General features: G+C 37.0%; 1 long non-coding RNA gene across 1 annotated transcript in view; it reads right to left on the reverse strand.

Moving 5' to 3' along the window:
• Positions 1 to 21,781, reverse strand: part of LOC129785663 (uncharacterized) — a 316,952-nt gene that overhangs the window by 245,762 nt on the left and 49,409 nt on the right. Inside the window, exons 3-4 of the long non-coding RNA XR_008749831.1 lie at positions 20,344 to 20,525; positions 14,916 to 15,124 (exon numbers count right to left, since the gene is read on the reverse strand). This is a non-coding gene — a long non-coding RNA (uncharacterized LOC129785663). The remainder of the gene's footprint in view (positions 1 to 14,915; positions 15,125 to 20,343; positions 20,526 to 21,781) is intronic.

Raw genomic sequence — 21,781 nt, forward strand, 5'->3', positions numbered from 1 at the left:
AAAGCAATTTCAATTGCAACAGAACCTGCCCTGTTTCCTCATTAAGTCTTAATTTTATATTATTTTTAGTTTCCATGTTTGCAGAGAACATTTATTCATTAAAGCAAAAACAGTGCAAACCGAAGATAATATTCTTGTTCCTCCATCTCATTTGATTTCTTTTTAGAACAGGAGGCAAATCCTATCACAAAAACAGTTCTTATCACACCTAATTAGTGTTAAAATGAGTTAAAGATGAGTCAATCTTTCTAAAGAGTAGAAATAAAAGCATACTTGATCTTCAACATTTTAAACTGCTTAATTCCGCAAATAGCCATGAATAGATTACTTGATAGCACTACCCACAAAAAGCACAGAACTTTATCAAATCTACTCCCGCCCACAGTCACAGTTCCATTCAAAGCCATACGTATTTTTATTTTTTTTTTTTCTATTTCCAAAGCATGTTTTAAGCACGGATTTGCTAATTTCATAGACATCGTAGCATCTGACTAAAAATGAAGCACGTAAAAACAGACATTAAATGCAGTACAAAATAGTAGCGCAGGCTATTAAAGTTGTAATAAACCAAAGAAGGTAAAAATACAAGTTTTCAAAAGCAGGCATTGTATCAATCGCTTAACAGAATACTTTGATAAAGTATACCCTAAAATACATCTGGAATATTTTGTCAATAATACTCCAGTTTTACTTCTGTATATGCCATATCTAGAAACTCTTTTAGACACAATAAGAGCACTTGTAGCCACCAATAATGTTCTCAAAGCTAAGCTGCACCATATATAATTCTTCACAGCATAGGAATAATAGTGAAGATTTTTTTGTTGCTTTTTTTTTGTTTATACTGTTGTATTTTAATTAATGCAAATTGTCCCATAGCTGAAGTATATTGATAGAAATGTTTCTTTATGACTGATTGCTCTTGTAACAGTGCATGTTCAATAATACTTAATTCTTAGCTTTCATAAACTCCTAGGGATTATAAAGGGATTAGTGGGAGATTCATTTAGACATCTTGAGACTCTAATGAGAAGGAAAAAACAAAAAATACAAAAAAGTACAGCAGCCTTTTTTTAAGTCCCTAGTATTTAATATCTGTTTAAAGACAACCAGTTATAAATATATCATGCCTGCTTTTCTTCACTTTAAGGGATGAATATAATACAAGGCAACAACTAGTAATAATATAGATTATCATCTCTGTAGCTAGTGTTGGAAAAAGTGGTAATTTTGGTTTAGGAACCAAAAGCACTATTTATAAAACCTCAAATGAGAAAGTTAATGTTCTAAAGGCAAATCCATATCACAGATATATAGTGAGGACACTGAAGATGAACATTTGGATCTTACAGCACTATAAAAGATAATTAACATTTTGATCAGTTGAGGACTACAAATATACTCACAGTTTCTGGTTCCAAAAGTAATAGTGGTGTAAATCCAAACAATGTATTAGTTATATGCAGTTAAACTGGATTCATGCCCATTTAACAAGGCATGATTACATATGATTACATGATAACAAAATATAGGCTAGATTTGAACAGAAATATCAAGGAGATGAATTTAAATATATGGAGTCGCACTTACAAGAAAGTATTTCCTCTCACATTTAGTTTCTTCAACAAAATTTTGTAATCGGGGGTTTGTGTGGCACAACCTTCCTCCACACGGTTCATTTCTTTATTCTGGAACGAAATAAAATCACAGACACTGTATCAAGAGGTTAAACAGTACACAGAGAAGAATAAAACAAAACAAAACATAAATAACAGAAGGTGGATGCAAAAAAACCACAGCAGAATAGAGACTAGTGTATTTCTTATAGCCCTTTTTATCACATGGTGAGTTGTTTAAACTTGCCAACCAGAGAAGAATTCAGCAAAGACAGTGTTATTCAGTCTACGTATGTATTTTCAAAATGAGTATGAAGAATCTCATATGGCATAGTGTCAGCCCTGACACTCATTTGTTTGCTTAAGTGCAGTCCATTCACTCATGTAGCAGCACAGTAGATTGCTGTTTATTCCAAAATGTAGTTTTACATTTGGAAGAGGAAGGCTGCAGGACAAGGCCTCAAGGACAAGAGTCCAAGTACTGTTAGCCTGATGAATAGAGACATTTTAGAACTTGTAGGACACAAGCCCTGGGAACAAAGAAGCAAGCTAACTGCAGACTCTTGAGCCGTTGCAGTCGAGATGGCAACCAGATGGACAAAGAGGAACAAGTAGCCAGATAAGGGAACGGATAGTGCCGATAAGGAACTTTATTAATTAAGAAAGTCACGTAGGAAGAAACCCCTTAATCTTAGAATAGAAATTGTTGCTATGACAAGGTAAACTAATCAGTTCTTATTGTTTTAACGGTGTGCCTTAAATGTCAACCAATCAGTGGTTTTTACGCTTAAGATTTAACCAATCAGTGTGTAATATGTAGAAGATAGAAACGTATATAATTGTAAGAAAATCACTAATAAACGGACAACTTGCTTGCATCAAGCTGCGTCCCGTCTCTTCATTCGCCGCAGAAGGCTTTCTTCCTTCGGGTCTTGGAAAGTACTCTTCACCTGTACAAGTGACTCTTCTCTATAAATGGAGAGTTCCGTGCAACTTTTAAAGTCCATGGCTGCCTCATCCTCCATAGACCCTGCTGGGGCCTGAGCTGAGCCTGCACGTGTAGCGTGAACTTGCCAACACCCACCAGCATCCTACCAGCCTCACAGGATCCCCTCCAGCACCCTCATCAATTCTTCTCCCAGCTTCCAAAGAGAAGCTATCCTAAAAAGAAACTAACACACTTCTCCCTCGAAAATCCAGATAAAAACACTCATTCAACTTTAAACTGTCTCCAGGGTACATTTAGCTTTTCCACCTTCTGAAATATAATACTTTCTTTAGTGGACAACTATCAGAATTCACATATTCACCCCTATCTATTAGCATGATCACAATGCCCAGGTATCTTCCAAGTTTTTTTTTAAAAAGCAAAAAAATCCTTGTAGTAAATCACACCTCAGCTGAAACAGTTAAAATAATATTTTTATATTGATATGAAAAGGTAAGTATCCATAGGAACAGCTACAACATAAATTAGGGCCTGTGAATAGGTACATTGTACTTTCAGAAGACCTTATAATATAAGTATCTCTTGACTTTTTCATTGTTTGAATAAATGACTACAAGACAAGGGCTTTTGAGAGGTTGCTGATTAAAGTGCCCTTTATTGTTAAAAGCGTAATTAAGTAATACTTGAATTTATAACTCTCTTTGGGGAGTCCACACTCCTAAAGAAATTAGAAAATGGCACAGCCAGAAAGTCATCTAGTTAATAATACTTTTTAATTATCACAGTTAGCCTGTGTGGCATTCACATTTGCAAGGTTTCATTTTATTTAAAGAAATTAAAGTGCAGATCAAGTCATGAAACTCTCCTCTTATGCATTGTCCAAAGTCTATTAAAGAAAATATAATTTAAAAACAGCATGGAGTTATAAATAGCCTGCTGTTTGTAATAGCCTGTCAGTCTGTTCCCAATTATATATGTTTAGCTAACAGCTCTCTAATTAGCACTTGCTTCTGACTACACAGTTCCTAAAATGTTTACATTGGAAGTCACAAATTACCATCTAATTATGTTGGCTACGTTATTTTGCATAAAACATAAATAAAGTATCTGCCTATGTTATAAAAATGAAATACACGGTCATCACTCCATGACTATAAGATATACCATTGATACTGCAAGTCTCAGAAAAAAGAATGCTGAATTGAAACACTTCAAAAGCACAATAGCAACTTTACTCCCATCAAGTAAGATCACATATATTAAGAGAGCGGATCTCTTCTGAAACGTATTTTACTTGGAAAAGCAAAGTAGAATGAACAGCTCCCTTAAATCTGCGGAACTTTTCAAATGTGCATATTGTCATATTTCCATCTACAGTCCTTGGGAATTTTGCATGAAGGATTGCTGAGCAGCAGTGAGAGGCGAGATGGACATGCAAAACGAGAAGGCTGGCAAATAAGCACGCCTTAGGAAGAGTGGGACACACAAGGGTTGTGGGGGAAGCGATGTAAAACCCAGAAAAATCAACATTCTTGTAAAGAGCCCTTTCAAGCCACTGAAACTTGAAAGAAAACTGAAGGCAGCCTAACCTGTATCACATGCTGCCACTTACCCATTCCCACAGCTAAATCAGAGCCAGCCGATAATTGCATTTTCTTTTCCCTCAGAGTGTAGGTTATACTGTTAAATCAGAACCGTGGATCAGATTGAAAATGAAAGACTACTCTTTCTCAGAAAGAAGTGGCCAATGTCTACATTAGAGGGATACCTGACAAAAACCAGCAGTTTTCTCTTTCATACCTGAGCTACTGTAATCTATGTATGAATTTTTTTTCTTAAGAATTATCACAAAGTGGTCTCCAAATTGTCAAATGAAAAGTACCAGCCTCTCTGTGTAATTGCTATATTTAAATAGGATTTCTTTGTCAAATATGTTGAAATATTTCTTTGCTATACTTATGAAACGTGTCATGCTCATTTACAACAATACAGCTAACAACATTTCAATGACCATGTAACAGTTATTCTTTCAGGCAGGCATCGACAAGACTCATGCTTAAACATATAGAACAGTTGGTAAATATTTTTTTCCCCACTTATGTACTTTGGGGATTTCAGAAAACACAATTTTTTCACATCACTCACTTTCCTTCACTAGTATTGCAGAACAAGTTCTTTGAAGTGGTATTTGTAACCTGGGTTTGGGCAAATCTATCTTAATGTGTTCTACCTCTTTCTAATGGCTTCTCTAAGATATAAAAAAATGGTTGCTTCCATTTTTCAAGCTGAGGGTTTGCTTCCTAATAAAAATACTACTCATTTTTGCAGTTAACATGCATTACTTTAAAATACTGAATTTGGATTTACTTGGTCATTTTCTAACTTATTCTATACTGTATTACGTGGTTATTGACTGATATTAACATCCAGTGAGTGGCCTACAGCTCAGCTTTGTGACAGTGATCACAACCATTGGAGCCCAGGTGTTCAGTCAGTTTTCAGTACACCTCACTGTCCTCTTTACTAATCCATACATCTTAAGTTTGTCTGTAAGGATGATACAGGAGACAGTGTTAAAAGCCTCGTAAAGATAAGAACCACCGATGCTCTCCCTTCATCCAATGAGCTAGTCATGTCATCAGAGAAAGCAGTCAGCTTGGTTCAGCATGGTTTCCCCTTCAGAAAACCACGCTGACTGCTCCTGATCACCCCTCTTGTCCTCCACATGTTAGGAAGTGGTTTCTGGAAAATTTGCTCCATCATCTTCTAAGGGTTTGAGGTAAGGCTGACTGGCCTGTAGTTCTCTCCATCTTCCTTCTTGCCCTTCTTGAAGATATGAGGAACATTTGCTTCTTTCTAGTCTTCAGGAAGCTCTCCCAACTGACTTGCAATGACCTTGGCCAGCTGCCTCAGCATTCATGGATACAGCTTATCAGGTGCCATGTCCAATTTGTTTAAAAGTCTCCTAATCCAATCCCCTTACACTAAGGGTATGACTTCCTTGCTCTGCACTTTCCCACTGGTCTAAAGGACTCGGGTTTCCTGAAGGCCAGTCTTGCCAATAAAGACCAAGACAAGACATTCATTCAGCATGCCTGCCTTCTCCATGTCCTCTGTTGCCAGATCTTGTGCCCCTCTCAACAGCAAACCCACATTTTCCCTACTCTTCTTTTGCTGCTGATATGCCTATAGAAGCCTTTCTTGTTGCTCTTAACATCTTCAGACTCCAAGTACATTTTGACTTTTCTATGCCTGTCACCATACGGCTCAAATCACGTCTCTCTGTTCCTCCTGGATCACCTGGTTGTGCTCCCACTTCTGGTACACATCCTTTTCATTATGTTTTAGTTCTGTCAGGAGCTCCCTACTCGTTCAAAATGAACAGTGCATCCTAACACCTTTGCTTGACATCCTGCTCATCAGAGTGGACTATTCTTTCACTTGGAGGTGGCGATCCTTGAAAATTAACCAACTTCCCTGGACCTCTCTTCTCCTCAGGGCTATAGCCCATGGACTTCCTCCAAGCAGGCATTCATGCATCATATAAGGAGCAAACATGTCCATGCAACCGCCTCAGGATAAAAAGCACCAAATTTTATCTTGAGTTATGCTGTTAATATCCTAAACATATAGGTGAAAAGTTGAATGTCACACTAAGGTGACTGAGACCACCTCACTGGATTCAATACTTGATTTTATACAAAAAATAACTTCTGATGTAGTCATAATCTTGAATGCCAGAATGCTAATCCAGATTACAATTCTTTAACATTTGCTCCAATTCTCATCACAGACTTTTTTTTTACATCATCCACATTTTACACATTCAATATTACTTTGGCTTACTTCCTAATTCCCATTTACTGGAATTGGACTTCAGGACATTTTTAGACTTCATATGACCCTTCCCTACCATAGTGGCAGATATCTCAACAAGAAATCACATTCATGCAAAGAACCAGCAACTTCATGTCCAGTGAGCACCTCTTACAACCTCCCAGCAGTATGGCAACAACTGAGTACTCAGTAAAAATAAAGGATTGCAGAATACATCAGAAAGCGAGTCATATCACCTGCAGAACACGAAGAATTCCATACACTTCTTATATTCTTGTATATAGAAATAAATATTCTCTCCTAATTTTTGGAATCAAAGTTGTCCATGGAAAAAGATAAAATTAATATTACTTGATATTCAATCTCATTTCATACTATTTCTATAAAGCAAAATAAAGAAAAAATAGGGGTTTTTCTGTTTAATAAACATTAACCAAAGGCAGTTAACAGAGATTATGAATCAACACTTAAAGAATACTCTTTCAGGACTGTGTTGTGTCCTTTTATCTTTAGTGATACAGTATCTGTTTGTTCCATAAATTCCAACTTCACAATTTTTGGTCATATGGTTATGTAGTGAGAAATCCAGCATATTTTACGGGGTTTTCTGGAGCCAACAATGAGGTTACCTTCACTAAACACTACAAAATCCTAAATGGGAAATTGTTGACTAATACTACAAAAAATAACTCATTTCTGATGAATAAATATAGCAATCATGCCTTCCCTTGCAGAAGTTTGTGGGAGATGAACAAAAAAACATGAGACATCCTATCCTCTTATCAGGAGCTAAAACAAATATGATAATTAGAAAACATTTTGTTTTCCCATGAGAATAAAAACCACAAGAATACATTGCCAATTTATGGCACCATCACTGAAGCTATTTAAGATAAGGCATGGTGTGATTACTGCCATGTTGTATTCCGTTTGATGGAGGGATTTGGATTACAGTAGCTGAAAGGTCAAATCAGCAGTTACAATTCATATGCCAAAGCAGAAATTCTTCTCTTAAGAAAGCCATACAAGATGAAAAGACATGGCTATAAATACTTGAACGAAAATTATTTCAAAACTAAGGCATTTGGATGAATTATCACTCTTTGGAAAAAAGTATGTATTTCTTACTAAGTTTTCAATTCTGTTACTTGAGATGTGTAATAAATATCCTTCACAGTCAGATTTGACACCACTGCTTGTTAATACTTCCTAGAATGAGACGGTTTTTCAGACACTTATTGTGTAGTGGTTTGACCCTGGCAGGACACCAGGTGCCCACCAAAGCCACTCTGTCACTCCCCTCCTCAACCGTATGGGAAGAGAAAATATAACAAAAGGCTCGTGGGTCAAGATAAGGACAGGGAGATCACTCAGAAATTACCATCACAGGCAAAACAGACTCAGCTTGGGGAAATTAATTTATTATCATTCAAATCAGAGTATTGTAATGAGGACTAAAAATCAAAACTTAAAAACACCTTCCCCCCCACCCCTTCCTTTTTCTGGGGCTCAACTTCACTCACAGTTTCTCTGCCTCCTCCCCCCTAGCAGCGCAGGGGGATGGCAAATGGGGGTTACAGTCAGTTCATCACATGTTGTTTCTGCCGCACATTCCTACTTGCACTTTTCCCCTGGTCCAGCGTGGGGTTCCTCCCACAGGAAACAGTTCACTATGAACTTCTCCAACACAAAGTGATCAACGTGTAAATAGAACCCCAGTAATTTCAGGAAGAGACACATTATAGAAACATGAAAATCCCATCCCATGTCCTTAGAGGCTGACACTGAAAAGTTAAAAAGCCAACCAGATTTGTTGTGCATTTTCTCTAATAACAGTTGACCTCTGCTTGTGAATTATTCTTTCTTTAGAAAAACAAGACAAACCCAGAACAGCAGTTCTCCTGTCCTCCAAGGACCTAAACTATTTATTTTTTTTTTATATCCTTACATCTCAATACCTTAATTATTAATTTGTTCCCTCAGCTGACTTGTTTGGTGAGCTGTCCTCACCAGTACAAACCTATTTACCAGGCTGCAATTTTCAACATATAGATGATTCTTCACGGTATTAAAAATCTACTCCCTAAACACTTCCCTATCACTCAGAAAATTAGCTGTCACACATAATTACATTAATTTAGCTTAACATTCATAAAAAATGAGCATGTTATTAACAATGAAAGCAAACATATGGAACAGGTGACCTTGCTTCTGTCAAAGAATGTATTTAGTGCATTCAGCATTTGGTAGGAATGACCTTTAAGTATAGTTAATTGGCTGACTCAACTACAGTGAGAGAGAACATTTCCACTGATAGTAAATTTATTATGGAAAAAAAAAAAAGTTTCCATACCTTGTTTTCCTGTCTTCCAAAGGAGAGAAAAGTTAGGCAGTAACACAGGAAATTACTGTTCCCGCCACGTCCATCTTTTGCGCAAAAAGCCACTACATTGTATTTAGGAGCTGGACATGCCCATATGAGCATCATCTTTGATTTTCAACTCCTAAAACATCCTATGACCAACTTGTCAGACCAAAGTTTCCCCACTACTTGAATTTTTCACTCTTTAAAGTTTAAACTGGAGTATAAAGTCCCATGACTTACTTTATATAGAATGACCACAGCAGTTCCCTATCACTGTTTTTATTTCTGAATTACTCTGTTTGCTTTATTGATCATTTTCTCCAGTTCTTACTTTTTGGATAAGATAATGCAAGTCCTTGATCAGAAATCACTTGTGCTCTGACATATTTCCTACCAGAAAATCTGTCAATTCCAGCTTCAGAATAAAAAGATCATTTTAACCTATTCTCACCTTACCCCTCATTAGTCCAAGGCTAATTCGCTCCCTACCAAGTGAGGAGGGGAACCAAAACAAAACCCACCACCCAAAAAAAAAAAATCCCATATGTTTACAAAGCCACAGAATTTCTATCAGATATTAAAAATCTAAAAAATAAAGATTGCGTTGTAATTAATACAGCACTAAATTTAAAGGACATTAATCCTCTTTAAAAAGAATATTGCTGTAACCATTTTAGGGAACCTCAAATTCCATAAGCAAATCAGTGATATCTGGAGGGAACAGGATAAAAGAATAACCATTCTCACAGGCTTTGCACAATGCCTCCAGAGTGTCACAAGCAAAGCTTTCAAAGCTGCAGATGTCCTTACAGAAAGAGACATTCCCAGCAACTCCCTAAAGGAAGGTATAGCTAATGCTGTTGCTATTAAAAGCCTTTTGACCCACCATTATTGCTTTTATGATGAAAAATTTTGTTTCAATAACTGTTTTCTATAGTCAATAAGTGCAAGTGAATTTTGTAGGCTTATATGCATTTTCATTTTAATGAAGAGTCACCCCAATTTGTATTCAAATTGATTTTTTTATGGTAAATATTTTATTTTAGATTAACTGTGAATATTTTTTAATCTCATTGCTATCAATAGAATTCAGTATTTGACAGAGGAAAATTATGCACATCATCTGGTTTAAAATAAAACTTCCATTGGTTTATGGGTTGTTAAATTTTACTTGAATCCAGAGCAATCACAGCAGAGTTCACTAAACTGTTGATTCCGTTTTAGAGACATGCAAGTTGATGGAAGAAGAAATACATTAATATTTAGGAAAGCTTTATAGTTTTCTTGCCACCTAAAAGGTTTCCTTTCTATAGCTACCATGTCTGAGTGCCTTTTATCTTCTGATTGAAATCTATTTCTTTGAATTAGGCAACACGCTTCACTTGCAACTAATGTGTGTAAGGCAGGGACAATTAAGAAGAACAGCCAGCTTCACACTGTGGAGAAACCTCAGGGCCAATCTGAGCTGACTTGCAGACTGAGTTAAAGAGGGTTTCTGTTTGGTTTTCTTGGTTCACTTTAACTTTATAATGGAACTCCAGTTCACAGGTGGCTTCTTACACCGCAGAAGATAATTTGCTGAAGTTCAATAGGCTGCAAGGGTTCTCAATGCTTTTCTGTCACCTTTACCAGCATATAAAGGAAAATGGCATACTGCTGCTTTGATACTTCAACTCAAATTTTTCCTGCAAGAGTCAGACATGCTGGACTTACGGTCATTGAACTGGTTTTATGCTTTGTCTCGTTAGAATACTTTAATGCAATATTTGTTTCAATGGCTCACTGGGACAAAAAAAAAAAGAAAAAGAAAAGGAAGAAAGATCATGGCAATTAAGAAGCTGCATTTGTGCTAACGAGGACATCAGACTTGCAGTAGTTTGGCACCACTAAGTCAGAATATTTTAGCTATCTACTGTTAATTCATTTCAGTTCCCCTTACCTTTTTATTTCCTGCTTTAACTGGAAAAGCTAATTTATTGCCTTGCTTTTCTTTTCAACTTGAAGCAGTTGAAATCTTGTTTCTAGATTAATCAACATCTCAGTGTGAAGCAGCAAAAAGTCAGAGAAGCAAGCATGGGTCACTGTGCTGTGAAACTAGTGTTTAATTCATGATTGCATAAAATGGACACTAAGCATTTCCTTTTGTTATGGGCGGCATAGAATTTTTTCCTCAGCTCTTACTTTTAAATTAGATTTGTATTTCATAAAAAAAAAACAAAAACAATCACAAAAAACGTTATTTTTTAAATGAAGCACAAACTGCTAAAGGTTCTCATCAGAGCCTGCTGCGGAATAGTCAGATGGGTTACGGATCAAACCATTCCCCCCGATCTCATACATTGACAAAAAAGATCTAGGTGAAAATGGAGACTTCTTCAATCATTTTACTACATGAATGGATTCTCTATAGATTCTTTATAACCCTGACTGCAACTGTTACTAAAGAAACCTTAGTGACCTTTTTTTGTGTCCATTGGCACATGGGTTTGCACTGTAACCTCTTAAGAAGCTAAGAATAAAGAAGCGTTACCTTCTCTTTCCTGAACAAAAAGAGATGTTTAACATGACATGGATTTAAATGTGGATGAAGTTTCAGGTGATATATACAGCCAGGTTTTGTTATGCAAAGTAAATGAAGATACCTGGTTTGAAGTCAAAGTGTCAGGAGATAGAAGTGAAGAAAAGACAGCACGGGAGGATTTAAACAGCAGGCAACAACTTTAGCTCAGTCAAGGGTTTGAACACACTCAAAGAAGGGCTTGCTTACATAGTTACAACCGTAAGTTAAGACTGACTTTCCTTTGAACAAGAACGTAGGAAAGGTTGCCGGGTCAGACAACATGCACATCCACAATTCAGGATCTATTCTCAGCAGTAAGACAAGGGTTCGCATATAATGATGCTTCCCCCAGATATTCTTCTAATAAATTGCAGCTCAGAGGATTCCTGAACAAGAGATGATGCCCTTATACTTAATTTTGAGAACTTTCCTATCCAAATATTTATGCAATCATTTTCTGAAGCCATTTATCCACAGCTTCTAGGCACTTCTAGGTCTTCAGCTGCTCCCAGCTTTTCTGAAAAAAAAATCTCCTTTTGTTTTGAATATAATTCTGTGTGATGTCCTCCAGGCCTTATGTTGAAAGGGACTATGTTGAAAGGGGTGGCATTATTACTTTCTCTGGCTGCAAAGTCCTAATCTTAGTAGTTTTTCTTTTCATACCCTTCTACTCAGCTTCATTTCAGACTCTTTCTTAACCTGTGAAACATAATGTTGGGCAGATTTGCTACATTTAGGGGAAAAAAACATTCATCCTTCAAATTGCAACAATGCAGGTACTCAGAATGCATAAGGTAAGTGAACAAAGCAAAAGACTAACAGTTCTGAACAGAAGTGTAGGTTCATCAGAGTGAGAGTGCAGGGGGCCAGCCATACCTCTTCTCTCACTGGTTCACTGCTGGTGAGAGGGCTGTGGAAAAAGAAGGGCTGGCATTAGCCACCCTGCCTCAGCCTCTAGTGGTTAGCCCAGTCTCCCTCACAATAAACTTGAGTGGTTGTATTACAGCAAAGACTAAGTCTTCAGGTTTGGACAGAGCCTAATAACGGACAACCGGATACGCACTGGGGCTACAGCAATGCAGGCAAATATTATCTGCAGTTGGGCTACTCTTCCCTAGTCTCAAAGAATATAAACTTGGGAAAATCACTTTCACAAAAAACGTTTGCTTAAAGGAGGAAAGAAATTTTGCTTAAAAATATCCACATATACATAGATACTATATTAACAGCTATACATTATAATAGTCATGTAAAAGAAAGAACAGTGCACTAGGAGAGTTTGAAGATTTAGAATTAGAACCCTATATCACTGAAACTTCCCGCATTTCCTCTGACATCTCACTGTGCTTCATCTATTACTTCAGAAATGTGGAATACTTCCCTCACAACATGTGGAAGAGGGAAAAGTAATGAATTTCCAATGAAGTCTTCTGGAACTACAGTAATGGAACACAGAATTCTCAATAAAAATAATCACAGAAGCTGTTGAAATATTTAAGATCATGGTAGGTTTCTATTTAACTTTTAGTCTGAAATCAAGTATTTTCTGGGATGTTTCAAGCATCAGTATGGTTCTTCTGCTGTGGCATAGCTAAAGTTTAGCTAAAGGTAGATTTCACTTTTTCAAAGCCTCCTTCTCTTAAGAGTTTGTTTCTTCAGTGTTTCAGAAATTACTATCATCATTTGTCATTAGCTACACAGATAAATGTAGGTATCTGCTTTGTCACGTCACAATTGCATATTCCTTTAAATCCTTGCATGGAAGTGTTTCATTTCACTGCAGTCGTATATTCCTAACAGTTTATCAGCTTCACTAAATGTCAAAGTTTTAATCTTTTTACAACTCATCTTGTATAATTCTTTTTAAGTTAACTCTGAGTTCTGCATACCAAGCTCTGTGAGCTGCACACATTCCCGTACATAAAGCAGTTAAGTAAAAATCTCTCAGCCTCAGCTAAATCCTTATGACATACTGTGCAGGGAAGGCTGACACAAAACACTCCCTCCAGGCACTTCTCTTTATCTTTATGGGATTTTTTCCACCTACTTGATTAGTACTAGACCTTTGATGCAACAGTGACTATTGTCCTGGCACACGTTCTGCAGAGACTTTATTTTGATAACAAAACAGGTTCCTTTAAGGATTAGCAATTATAAATATAAACAAACAGCATGCTGTCTGCTAAAGGTCTGCATGCTAGAAATCTTGTAATACACACCTGAGGTGAAAAATGTGTGCAAATCAAGGTTTCTAGAGGGAGAAATTGTCTTTTAACTAAATCCCCACGATATAGCTCCTCAGAAATCATGATTTAAATATTTTTCATTACGTCAGTCTTTGCTCCCTATAAGATAACAGGATACTAGACAATTCCACATCAGATGCAGTGATAAATCAGTTTTTTTCCTGGAAATTTAACCAGATTCAGATCGCATTGCCTTATTCTATTGTAACCATTAAAATTCAAAGACTCCCAGTAGCAAATCAATTTATGTGATGACTACATTTAGACTAGTTAGCCTACCTGTTGCAGTTTTCTGATCCCAAGCTAGTTATGCTTAAAAGTATGTGCTTAGAAGGTGAAACCATGTTTGCAGTATGTCTTTCATGAAATGTTGTATATAATATAAACTCACAAAAATCTACCGCATTCATCTCCTTTCCTTATTCTCATTCTTGTGATAGACACTATCTACCTGTTTCATGCATGAAAAGAATCCTTTGAATCTGAATTTAACTAAATAGCACATCTTCCAAAACCATTATAGGAACCTGTAATACTAGCAGCAAAATCAGAAGCATTTTTTTCCCCATTTCATAAGTATGGGATAACAATATCACAGTTGTAAATCCTAAAGCAGTAAATTCATATTTATACTCATGTATTTTAAGATTCTGGACATAATGAAGGTTTTGTACCATCAGGCCTCTGATAACATAACTACATGGTCTATATGGAGCTTAATAGTCATAAGATTTTCTTTCAACATAGTGGTGCATAAAGATACAAATATGCAGAAAGTAGGAAGTACATCACACAGCAACGTGAATCAAGTTTTTTAATTTTACAGATTCAAACTATTTCCAGTCAGTTAACGACTTACAGAAGTGAAAAGAGCTAGAAGAGTGCATATGTGCCCTGATCAAGCTCCAGTTGTGCTGTAAGACAGATGACCACAAACCCCTATTCTGAAAGCACCCCTTAAATATAGTCAGGAAATAACTGCTTTATCTTAATAGGATTCACACATACTGCTAGGTGCTTTCAGGAGAGGCGTTCCTAGCCCCTCCTCTAACAGTTCCCATTTCAGGAAAGGAACAATGGAGCTCATCCTCTCACATGAGAGTAGGGAACATAACCCCACCTTAGACTTCAAAGAACTGAAGCCCAAAACCATATAGCACCACATATAACATGCTTACAACATGTTTGTTGCATATTTAATTTAAATTATTCACTATTTATTGTCATCCACAGCTGAAGGACAACAAAACTATATGAACAGGCATAGAGGACAATTGCACTCCTTTCATACATGCATCAGATAAAACCCAGTTGTTCCGAGGAGCAGATGGAGTTTCCTTACCTGCTTCTCCAATCAAACAATACTTCCAAATGAGAGAAGCTGTAAGACCCATAAAGGACAGGAAGAGGAAGAAGTGTAGCCAAGTCGTGCTGGAGAAAAAATAGTATGCACTCCACTTTCTTTTTTGCTGATTTTGAGGCAACAGTCTGCTCCATCTCAAAGGCATTTACCATCTCTTGCATAATCCAGAGTGGACGGTCTTCTTCCTCCTAAATTGAGAAACCCAAAAGTTTTGGCTTACTCTTTAGGTATAAAATGTTAGATACAACCACGTGCTGCTTTGTTACAAAGGATGACACAACTTGGATCCCAAAGCTTTAATGCTGAAGCACTACAAACAAGTTAGTTAAACAGATCCCCGTCACCACTTTTGTAAGTAAGATGAATAGCAGAAATGCAATGACAAAGCTAAATTGGGCAAGGATAGGTAGACCAGCATTTGATGGGGAGGGGTGGGAATTGATTACGCACAGTAATCAAAGAAAGTTTTTGTCTTCTCAACTTTCAAGACTTCCATAGTCCTTTCCACTGCAAATAGTTTGGAATGTTTCAACAAGCTAAACTCTTTCCATGTGTCCACTCATGGCAATCACATTCAGCATCAAGTCTTCCTTCAAGCCTTTTACACTCAATCTACACACAATTTCAGTGTATAAAGACTTAATACTTGTTGATACACAGAAGGGAGCTTTACAAAGAGACTAAATTTCAGTCACAGACCTAAGGAAAATTGCTCAGTCATTTACAGGTAACCCACACAGATTTGCATCATGAAATATGCTCACCATACTGTGCTAGCTACCAAGACATTGGCCCTTCTCAAGATCCCCCACAAGTTTACAGCTAGCAACTCCAAAAAGGGGCTCATGATGAACCTATGATTAGTGCAGGGTTTATATACCCAACTACGTGAGTACACATTACATACCTTCATCAGAAAATGACATTCTAAAATGTACTTTCATTAGAGCTGCACACATGCTTTCAACCTAAGTTAAATCTACATATATCTTTCAAAGCAAATCAGTATCAGTTTCAAGTCCCATATTAATCTATTTCATCTGTATTCACAGAAAAGCAGACATGCTAATCTTTTGTTTTAACTTACAGCACATAGACTACTTCCACATGCTAGTCAGGACTGCCCAACACCCACAATGGCTGAACCAGAGAGCATCAACTAAGTAATTTTCAAGACAAGCACATTCATCATTTGTGAAACTTCTAGAATAAAGTCTCTTGGGTATGACCCAGGTCCCGCTAATCCTGCTCTGTGGACACAGACTGGATTGTGAATTCTATTGCAGTATCTCATTTCAAATTAGGAGACAGTGAAATGCTCCACAGGAAGTCTCACAAACCACAAGTGAAAAAAGGTTTTCTCCTGCAAGCCAATTATTTCTAGTTAGGCTATCGCCCAACACAGACTTCAGTCTCAATACTCTTCGCAAGATACTAAAATTAGAATAAAGCTGACAGTCTTGTCTCAGTACACCTGCCCTGGCTCTCAGTACATCTATGTTGGGAAAGCTAGATCTGATCACAGCACATTCCAGTGTCTGTTTAACCTGGTTAGCATGGTGAACAAAGCAGCGCTGGTGTGGGCTTTAGCATGTGCTACCAACCAGCCTTTCCCTCTTGAGAGGCTAGGTGCATGGTGCAATTGCTAACTCAAGCCATAGGAACACCGTATCATAGACTCATGTTTCATCCTGATCCACATTTTTATATTAAGTAGAAGGCAGCAGTAGTATGCTGCTCTGCAAATAATCAAGAAGCAGGAGTCAGGCAGCCAGACATGTAACATGCAAGTTCCACCAACAATACTGACAAAATACATGTAAATAAATAAGTAAATAAATATAAATAACAGGTAGAGAGGTCTCAAAAGAATTTACTCGCATCAGAATGTCACAAATTTATTGTTCATTCTGCTCTCCAAAGAGTGCATAATTAAAGTATTTTAATTACTAAACAAAGCAGCAAAATGAAAAATGAAGCAGTTGCAAACATACTAATTATGGCTCCTCAAAAGTGTCATAAACAAAGTTTTTTCCAGCCCACCTGCCTTTTAAATAATTCTGCCCCTCACTCTCACAGTGACCCTTTAGGAACGCTCATATTTTTAGCCAGTTTACTTCTGATACGTACTACATCATCTCACCCACCTCCTAAGACATACACACACTTCTCTCTATTTTTCTTATTGTAAACATTTAAATGGTGTTTGAAATTTCTCAGTTGGTGAAAGATATGCAACTTTTATTTAAAAGGAGTGAACCTTTTTTGGTATGGTTTTTTATAAAAGCATTATGTGACCCGGAAATGTGCACTTGCAGCCCAGAAAGCCAACCATATCCCGGGCTGCATCGAAAGAAGCATGACCAGCAGGTCAAGGGAGGTGATTCTCACCCTCTGCTCCACTCTCATGAGACCCCAGCTGGCGTACTGCCTTCAGCTCTGGGTCCCCCAGCTTAAAAAGGACATGGACCTGTTGGAGAGAGTCCAGAGGAGGGCCATGAAGATGATCAGAGGGCTGGAGCAGCTCTCCTGTGAATAAATCCTGAGAGAGTTGGGGTTGTTCAGGCTGGAGCAGAGAAGGCTCCAGCGAGACCTTACAGCAGCCTGCCAGTACCTAAAGGGGCCTACAACAAAGCTGGAGAGGGACTTTTTACAAGGTCCTGTAGTGATAGGACAAGGGGCAATGGGTTTAAACTAAAAAAGGGCAGATTTGGATTAGATATGAGGAAGAAATTCTTTACTGTGAGGGTGGTGAGGCACTGGAAGAGGCTGCCCAGAGAAGCTGTGGATGCCCCATCCCTGGCAGTGTCCAAGGCCAGGCTGGATGGGGCTTTGAGCAACCTGGACTAGTGGAAGGTGTCCCTGCCCATGGCAGGGGGGCTGGAACCAAATGGTCTTTAAGGTCCCTTCCAACCCAAACCATTCTGTGATTTTATATTATTTCCTAATGCCCACTCCCCACATGGAGTCATCCTAATCCTTTATTTTTGACTTCTACCACAATCAATTACATTATTTTTTCATGAAGAGAAGATAACAACTTCAGGGAAAAAAACAGCAGGATTGGACGAACTCTTACAATATAAAAAGCCAGTGTTGCATGCTGCAGTTGTACTTAGTAACAAATGAAATGAAAAAATAAACATTATACAACACAGGGCTTTTCTTATTGAAAAGCCTTACAATATTATCTCTGTGGGATTGAGGCAACTTAAAATTTTAAACCATTTTTAGATTGCCCATTTAACAATTCTGAGAAAAAGGTCTACTCTACCATCTTTCATATTGGGATCATTATACTCATACTCACATCCAAAAAGCCTACTAATAAATCTAGTGGAAAACAAAAATGAAAACTATTTCTTGATTTTACTACATCTATTTCCTTTTGTCCTCTGAAGTAATATAAGTAATTTGAGTAAATTAAGTAATTCAATTTTGAGAACACACTATTTAACAGCACCTCTCTGGAGAGCAAAAGATGATGAACAAAGCTTTATTTCACTAGTTTTGGTTGAGAATTCCAGTGTTAGTTGCCATGGAGAATTCCATTTGAAGAATTTACTCTAGATTAGGATAGGAAATGAATGTATTTCCCTGATTCTCACAGAATTTCCCTCACAAAAGAAACCATAACAGAAAGTTGCATTCATTCATTTGGCACGCTGGCCATCAATAGCAGTAAATAATATGACATCCTGTGAGACTTAGTTTTCATTAAAGGAGGCCATAAAAGGTTAAATTTTTTGTCATTGGTGATTAATGCCATAAATTAAGGATACGTTAGAGGGAGTATTGCACAATGGCATTAGCCTGTAATGAACTTTGTTTGCTAATATAATCTCAGATCTAGTTGTGAATACAAACTCTTGAAGGTTAATGGAGTAATATGGTATATTATTATGTTGTCTTTTGCATTTATACATTGGTAGGTCAAACAATACCGGTCATTAAAATTTGACCTTGGTTTTTAATAAGAAAAAGTATGGAGAGGAAAAAAAAATATGACTAATCGATTCAGGAATGATAATAATTTCTTTTCAGAAGAATCCTACAAATTTATCTCTCAGCTGGCCTTCATGTTGTGTAATAATGTCTTTAGAGTTATCATCTTGAAAATAACGTTAGTCCTATAATAATTTTTTATCTGATAATTGTCAATACAGCCATAAAGAAAATCTTAGAATTCAACCCACATTAATTAAATGTCAGTATCAAGCCTGTTCATAACAAATTATGCTCACAACAGATCCTTAGTTGTTAACTTTTTCAAAAGCATTACTTCACCTGTTTCATCATAAAAACAAATTCTTCAGTTTGTTTGGATTATTCAAATGGTCCTATAAATGCTCACTAATTTCTACTGGGTTTGGACAGACTGGAAGAAAGTATAGAGTATTGACAAATAAGCGGAATTTCTAAACTGAAATACTAGAAATACTTTTCTTCAACATAGTAATTTTTCTGTTTTAACAAGTATTTATTTAAAATCAGCCATAATTCTACATGGGGTAAAAACAGACATTTCTCTAAGGATTTTCTTCTGTATTTTTTAATATAGGATTTTTTCAATTTGAAATTTAGCTCTGTCAATTATTTATACCATTCTAGATTAGGCACACAGATGTAATGCCTTTTTCTTCAAATTTGTGTTTCTGACTTTTCCAGATCTCACTTACATTCTTTTCCATGTATTTTTATGTCTAGTATTAACTTTGTCTCCCTTTCAGAACGCATCATTTTCTCTTAAGCAACACAAAGGTTTTTTTCTTGTCGTTATCACCTACTATTTACAAGAAAATATTTCTGAATTAACATCACCTATCAGCTCTTCAGAAGTTCTTTTCCTTTTGTATCACCACAGTGTAAATGAATCCCATATTGTTCAGAGTCAGCAGACAATATTATGTGCAGAGCTTATTTAGAACCATCGTGCTGCTGTCAGAGCAGCCCCTGCAGCTCTCTGAACCCAGCCATCCTCTACCGTGTGACAATTACCTGGCTTCTACAAGCCTTCAGTAATATAAACCAATCCAGTATGACAGTCAGGTTTTAAGCCTATTCATATAGTGCATCCTCATTGAGCTCACCAGTTTTATTTAATTGTTTATTCTGAAAGACACCAAAGCAACAGGTAACTCCTTTCTTCCAGATTTAATTGCTTTTATTTTATGGTTCTGAAGATACAATGAAAGATGGGACTAGACTATACACTTTCAGCTTAAAGGACTCATTCTTGTACACAGAAAAGGGGAAATGAGCATATCACTGAAGAGTTCAGAGGAAAAAAAGATGTTAAGAAGATGGGGCCAGGCTCTTTTCAGTAGTGCCCAGTGACATGACGGGGGAACAGGCACAAACTGCAACACAAGATGTTCCTTCTGAACAGGAGGAAGAACTTCTTTACCTTGAGGTTGACACAGTACTGGAACAGACTGCCCAGAGAAGTTGTGGAGTCTTCTTCTCTGGAGGCATTAAAAACGTGCCTGGACAGAACTCTGTACAACCTGGTCTAGGTGAACCTGCTTTAACAGGGGGCTGGACTAGTTATCTCCAGAGGTCCCTTCCAACTTTGACCATTCTGTGATTCTGTAAGAACAGAAAGAAAAGTCTTACTTTGTACTCAGAAAGTTTACAAATGATCACTGTTTTGCCCCACTTTAGGGGATTTTATTAATCTGTTTTGAGTTCTTTTTTAAATGATTAAACATCATCAAGTTGTTGAAGACAGCCTAGACTCAGCAAAAAGAGATTTACATCTAGAGAACTGTAGCGAGACAAATGTTCCCATATAAACTGCTCCTTCTAGCTATCATAACCCCTTAGGAATTAGCACCTCCCTTAAATGTCATGCTATTGGATTAAGCCACTTTCCTGGCTTTGTCCCATTTTGACTTTCGACCGACTAGAAGACTCAATATAGAAATCGGAACAGAGAGCTAGTGAAAAGATTACCACCAAGGAGGTGTTTTTTGTGGAAAACATCCTGATTCCTTCACTTTCAAGGGAGGACAGACTACAGGCTCATATGGTAGCCTTCTGTGACCTCAGAGGTTAATTTCTTCCAAGTTTCCTGCCAGCAAGTAACTCTGAAATTCTGTTAAAACTATTTTGTTTATTTTTAAGGGGTGTAATATACAGTATTTAGTGAGGGAAAAAAACTAATGACCCTTTTTCAGAACTCAATTACCATGTAAAAGAAGAAACTTAATATTGTGTAGGTTTCAGAGTGTATTTTGCCTAAGCAGAGATTTGTTAGTGTTTTTCTTAAAAAGAAAATCAAACAAAAAGAAAAAACACCAAACCATCAAGGTATATATGTACACTTTAAAATACGCTTCACTGCTTGCCTTTAGCACCATTTGCAAAAATATTCCAAATTCCCCATTAATAAATCCAGAAGAAAACAGCTTATTTGCATTAACAACTGCACTGCAGTTCAAAATATGCAGAACAGATCTGTTCCAGGCTCTGCTCCAATTTGCTCTATGACCACAACCATTCCATTCCACTTCAGTTTTAAAATAAGATAAACAGTACTGATGTTTAACTAGCAAACAGCCCAATACCTCCACAAATAACCTTATCGACATTTCAAGAAAGCGAGGTAATTTCCTGCCTTGTGCCAACAGAAATAAAAATATTAGTAACATTTACTGCATTCATCACTAACTTAAATAAACCTAAATAACCTAAATAAACATGCTTCCAAATTGAGCAGAAGATAATGCCATTTGCCATGTCTGTTTGAGACTACACTAGGAAAAAGAACATACTCCTCAATTTATACACAGTTTACTTCAAATCCGTAATCCAGCAGTGAAACACACCATTATATAATCTTA

The sequence above is a fragment of the Falco peregrinus genome, chromosome 14 (assembly GCF_023634155.1).
Source record: "Falco peregrinus isolate bFalPer1 chromosome 14, bFalPer1.pri, whole genome shotgun sequence".
Taxonomy (NCBI): Eukaryota; Metazoa; Chordata; class Aves; order Falconiformes; family Falconidae; genus Falco; species Falco peregrinus.